The sequence below is a fragment of the Hippocampus comes genome, unplaced genomic scaffold, assembly GCF_001891065.2.
Source record: "Hippocampus comes isolate QL1 unplaced genomic scaffold, H_comes_QL1_v1.1 scaffold122, whole genome shotgun sequence".
In the NCBI taxonomy this organism is placed as follows: Eukaryota; Metazoa; Chordata; class Actinopteri; order Syngnathiformes; family Syngnathidae; genus Hippocampus; species Hippocampus comes.
Window position 1 is genome coordinate 2,953,290 of NW_017842059.1, and position 6,520 is coordinate 2,959,809.

Genomic DNA, 6,520 nt, shown 5'->3' on the forward strand with positions numbered 1-6,520 from the left:
GTGTGATATCATCCAAAACAATTGTGATATCATCCAAAAGCCAGTCACATTTATTATTCATTCATTCCTACTTGATGATTACAGTTTGGAGCATTTTTAGTGTATTCACAATAAAACAATACTGTCACAGTTCATCTCTCATGATCTATGTTTTGTATATTTGTTGTTTTTTGTTTTTTTTTTTGAGTTTCTCAGTTCATTTCAATTTCCTATGTTGTGATTTCGGTTTTCTTTGTTTTCCTGTGTCTCCTGTTCATGCCTTTCTGTCTGCTTATTATGTATTTGTCTTCACCTGTTCTCCCTCGTGTCACCCACTCAGCTTTGTCCTGCCATGGTGACTTGTCCTGGTGTGCCTCATTGTCCTCTCACTCTGTTTGTATTCAGTTCCCTTTTCTCTGCTCGCTTCCTCTGACCGTTGTCATATGTCGCTTATTAGCAGTCACCTGAGGTGAAGAGTTTTGTTCCTCGGGTCTCAAAGAATCTCTTTTTGGATTTATTGTTTTGTATTTTTCCTTCATTACCGTTGTTTTTTTTTTGTTTGTTTAATTCTCCTGCACTCCTGCTTCTCATTTAGCAGCCTGCTTCTCTGCACTTGGTGTCACCTGCCTTTTTGGATGAACTTTACTGGAACAAACCCCCCAAACGTGGCATCATCTTAACATCTAATCATTCACAAATCATAATCATCATACCGTTATGTGCCAAAGAGGGGCAGGTGGTTCACTGGTTAGCACACCTGCCTCACAGTGGAGAGGTCATGGGTTTGATTCCGGGCTCTGACCTTCCTGTGGGGGTTTTCTTCAGGTATTTAGAGGTGCATACCGTAATTACAGCTGTCGTGAGAATAAGAGAGTCTTTGGAAAAAGGTGTCCTCTTTAACACGTGCCTGTCCTATAAATCATCTAGTAGTAGGAGTAGTAGTAGTAGTAGTAGTAGTAGTAGTCGTCAACAACACTAAATGGGAAAGTTGAACAGTATATTTCATTTTCCACCATGTATCAATCGAAAGCTCTTTTATGCAACGTATATTCGCGAATCAACCAAACCAGCTCAAGGAAATATAAGTCAACCTAATATTTCTTTCATCTTACACTCTTTTCTGGGAGAACTTTTTTGTTAGTCAGGGTGTTATCTCCATGAATACTGTATATCGTAATTCCAGGAACCCAATGTAAATGTGTACTTTTTCCAAGGGTCAGGTAATGGTGTGTTTCCAAGCTGTGAAACAGTCAGGAGCCAACGGTAAATATTTGTAATGGAAAAAAAAAAAGGTTCCAACCACATGACTGATCCAACACAAAGTAGTGGAGTCAGACGCTCTGACAGTCAACAAAAATGTTGATTGTGAAAGAGAATGGAAAGAAACGACAATTAATCATCACCCAAAGCACAAAGGATTTCTCATTTACCACTTGTCTGATTTGTTAAATACAAACTTATACAGCTGACAGCAAAGCAGCAAGAGTGACTGATGATACCGGCTCTAGCCTTCCTTTGTGGAATTTGCATGTTGTCCCTGTTCCTGCGTGGGTTTTCACCGGGTACTCTGGTTTCCTCCCACATTCCAAAAACATGCATGGTAGGTTGATAGAATGCTCTAAATTGTCCCTGGATGATGGACTTAAGCTACCAGATAATTGTAACTGATTTCAAAACAAGAACAAAGTGTTCTAAATTACATAACTCGCAGTAGAGTGGTCGTTTCTATATGTGCCCTGTGTGACTGGCTGGCGACCAGTTCAGGCTGTATTCTGCCTCTCGCCTGAAGTCAGCAAGAATAGGCTCCCACAACTCCCTGCGACCCTCTTCAGGATAAGCGGTGTTGAAAATTGATGGATTGATGGATGTACATATGTACGCCACAGTGATATGCTTCAGTTCAGCGCAAAGACAGCCTCACACAGGCTTTCTTCCTTGATTGGTTAGGAGAGACACACAAAGGCTCCCTGCCTCCCGAGTACCATACAGAGGTAGCGGAGGCAAAGCAACCTCTCGGTAGTGGCAGCGAGACTGATGATTTTTTTTCTTTAAATATTCTGAAAAATATCTATGTGTGACGGGCGTGACAAGTAAGCATTCACTCAGCAATTCAATAACATTTGGCATCTCTGTGCCACATAAACAATGGCCCGTTCACAGTTTTGCATTTTAGTGCGTTTGATTGGGGGTGGGGGGGGGGGGCAAAATACAGACGTTACCTCGCAAACTGTGGTATGAAACCACTTATTTCAAGCCTTGTATTTTGTTAGATTTCTCTCATTATTCAGGCCTATGCAAATCCATATTAATGTATTGATTTGAAAAAGAGATACTAGCTACAAAATGGGTTATACATTGATGAATAAACATTCATTCATTAATTTTCCGATCCGCTTATCCTCACAAGGGTCGCGGGGGATGCTGGAGCCTATCCCGGCTGTCTTCAAGCAGTAGGAGGGGGAACACCCTGAACCAGTTGCCAGCCAGTCACAGGGCACACAGAAACGAACAACCAGTCGCGCTCACATTCACACCTAGGAACAATTTTGAGTGTTCAATCAGCCTGCCATGCATGTTTTTGAAATGTGAGAGGAAACCACAGTACACAGAGAAAACCCACTCAGGCCCGAGGAGAACATGCAAACTCCACACAGGGAGGCTGGAGCTGGGATTGAACCCGGTACCTCTGCACTGTGAGGTCGACACGTTAACCACTGGCCCACCGGGCCGCCCGTGAAGAAATATAAAGAGGTTTAATTCGATTTTGACAGTGTTGGGAGCCTCAGTCAACATTTGTCATTCGCCAGCGCCCGTTGTCTCTTTCATGGTTTCATCAAAACGATCATACTTGAATCCAAAAAAATCTCTACAACTTTTTCTCTCCACAATGGACCACTAGCAATATGTTGCTTCACTTCCTTTGCATTCAGCCATTGGTGATTAGAAAATGGATGGATGGATGTGAACTTATGCTGTCTTCAACCTGCAAAAATATCGAAGCACATCTTTACCTATGGCCGCATCACTCTCTGAAAATATCAAAACAATCGCATCAATAGTTTGAATTTCATGGACAATAGCTTCATGCCCATAGAATCCAAAAGACTGTGACGATTGTTTTGATATTTTCAGAGGTCAAAGTAGACATGAGTATATGTGCATATGAATTTTGATAACGATTGGTTGAATTTTTCTGATACTAAGCCACGTTAAGCTTTTTTAAAATTAAGCGTTTTTGGTTGTTCCTGCGAATGGAAAGGCCACTATCGCAACAAACAAACGGTTTGGACTGTTTTCACAAACCATCCCACCCCTAGTTATGTTCTTTAATTGTATTTACTGTAATTTCCAGATGACAAAACACCACAGATTAAAAGCCACAACAAAAAGGTCATCACACAGATGGATTTTTAAAAACTTTTATTTACCAATGCGTAAAGCTGCTAGTTACACATAAGAGTCCCAGTCTCTCGTTGTCACATGAGTCAAATTCTCTGACGAGCTTCACCACACAGCGGTGCAACCTTTGGAAAACAGTTTGTTGTTGTCACAATTGCTAAAAGTGAGAAATTCTCGAACAAGCACAGGCATCCAAACTTTTGATTTTAAGTTTGTGTAGCTCCAATTTCCAAAAATCATCTATCCACACATTTTTCTGTACCGCTTGTCCTGATTTGGGTCCTAGCTAAGAGGGGGAGCCTATCTCAGCTCACTGAGCAAGAGGCAGGGTCAATTGGAAGAGTTCCATCCATCCTTATCTTCATGATCATCTCTGGCAAACTGGAGCATATGCCAATTGTCTTCCGGCAGTAGGCGGGGTACACATTGAGCTGGTTGCCAGCCAATCGCAGTTTTCATGACCCTTGAAAATCAAATGTGGGCTACTTAACAGTGAAACGGGCTGTTTTCTCTTTTCATGCTTGTTACTCACTATCACTTCATCTTTTCTCCATGTGTTTATTAACCATGTGTCCCAGCAAAAAACATTTATCCTCTCTGAAATCATAGTTTAACCATGGTCAAAAAATATATTTTCACTGTTCTTGTTTCCAAATGTTTTGGTCACAGTCGTAGAAAAGAGATCCATGGAGACAGACGGGTCTGAAAGGCACATCTAATTACAATGCAAAGAAAAACAACCAATGCAGTCACACACAATTCAAATTTAGCCAAGATGTAAATAAAACAAGTCAAAATTGTCTGTTATGAATCAAAAGCTCTCATGCTCTCTTACATGCTTACTGTATATATATTGTGGAGTATCTCAGCGAAATGTCAAGCATATAATAGCCTCTCCAACAATGACAGGTCTATTTTTTTCTGTATTAGAGGATGAGGTAACCTAGCTAAAAGTCTACAGCTGAGTGTAGCCATTATTCTGGCCCACTGCTCACACAATGTTTAGGAATAAACAAAGTCTCTGAGACATGCGGGAGGAGTCCGAAATCCTGGCCGGAAATGGCCTCTCCTGTCATGGAGTTGACTGTACGGAGTCACACTGGCCTGCCAGCGTGATTGTTGAATTTTATGTCTCACGGAGGTTGAAGGTTGGAAAAAGTGTCTGGTGAAGGAAAAGCTTGGTGACAGGCCTTTCTCCACCAAGTGTCATTGGGTTTGTCAACCCCCCGGAGACAATTGTTGCTCACCAGCATATCCTTGACCCTTATGCGATCATGCCGGTTGCACGTGTGGCATGCCGCGTGCTCTGTCTGTGCTTATAGTCTTGCCTTAGTTTTTGTCTGTACTTGTGTCACACCGTTTTCAAGTCGCCTATGTCAGTCCATCCTGAGTTGAGCTAGGTCAGAAAGACGGTTACGAAGGTTGTGATTTTCCTTCCCATGAGAAACTCAATGAATGTAACGGCATGGTAAACCACATAGGGAGAGCTTGTTACTGACCTTCCTGAAAAGATGGTTAATTTAGCAATGTGACAAGTAGCATATTGGTAGAATTTTCTATTAGACAACGATTGAACACTTTAAACGCCTCTAAAATCCTCCGTAGCAAATACATACATGGAAAAAAAAAGACTGCTGGAATACATGACCAACTCTTTTACCAAGATGGTCTTCTCAACAATACTCTTCCTTTTTTTTTTTTTTGCTAGTTTAGTTTTTAGGGCAAATTTGGCATTTGAAACTTGGCGTCTCAGAATTTTGGCTTGCATGAGCAATTGTTGAATATTTTTACATGAAACTTCTCAGCCAACTGAAGAAGGGGATTCTCTAAATTCGACACAAAACAAAACGGTCAATGTCATTTGATCTATTTTGGTTATTCATGGCACTTGTCCTCTTCAACTGCAGAGGAGGTGGAGCCTTTGAGCCTATCCCAGTTGACTTAGCCAAGAGGCGCCCGACACCCTCACCAGTCATTGCCAGGGCACACCTGAATGAAGAACTCTTAACATTTTTTTTTTCACACATTGGCGGTCCGGTGGTCGACTGGTTAGCGCGTCGACCTCACAGTGCAGAGGTCGTGGTTCGATCCCGGCTCCGGCCTTCCTGAGTCGAGTTTGCATGTTCTCCCCGTGGCTTCATGGGTTTTCTCCGGGTTCTCCAGTTTTCTCCCACATTCCAAAAACATGCATAGCAGGCTGACTGAACACTCTGAATTGTCCCTAGGTCTGAGTGTGAGCGCGGATGGTTGTTCGTCTCTCTGTGCCCTGCGATTGGCTGGCAACTGGTTCAGGGTGTTTCCCGCCTACTGCCCGGAGACAGCTCGGATAGGCTACAGCACCCCCAGTGAGCCTTGTGAGGATAAGTGGATCGGAAAATGGATGGATTTTCCCACACCAACCAGTGATTATTTATGTGTAGCTGAAACAGTGAATGAATTGCAAGAAATTCTCACTGACATGCCAGTTAGTTATTTTTGATAATACATCAACTGAGTCATAGTAGTGAGTAAAATTGCTTGTAAATAGTAGTGGAGAACCCAAAGCTTCTAACACAATAAATCACTTTGTGACAATCGATTGGCTTGAAAATAATACACTGCTCAGTGTTTTATCCACTCAGTAGAGCTCTCTCTGCTGGTTACCCTTGTGTATTACGTTTCAAGGGAAGCATGAACAAAACTAATATTAGAATGTTATAATTACACCTGCTACAATTCAATGTCAAAGTTACAAAGGCTGAATTGAGTAAAATTAATTTACGTACATGCTGTCGCTCCAATTCATAATTTCCTCAAGCCATTTTCAATATGAATTGACTAAGGCCAAACAAAAAAGATAGTGTGTTTCTGGTAACATGAAATTTCAGCATAGGGTCGGTAGGTCGGACAAAGTTTTTTTTTTTTTTTTAATCTTTTTTTTTCCATCAAAAATGTAAACAAAATAACCATAAAACATAAACAAGGAGATATTGAACCCCCCGCTCGCCGCCAAAGGCGGCGAGAGAGTTGGGTGCCCGGCGGCTGGGTGTTAGGTTCCGAGGTTGGCCGGGATTGCGATGGCACCGGCGGTCAGAGGTCCCCGACGCCGGCCGCGGCCCGGCCTGGACTAGAGTTGCGCGGGTCGGCGGGGTGGGCGGTCGGG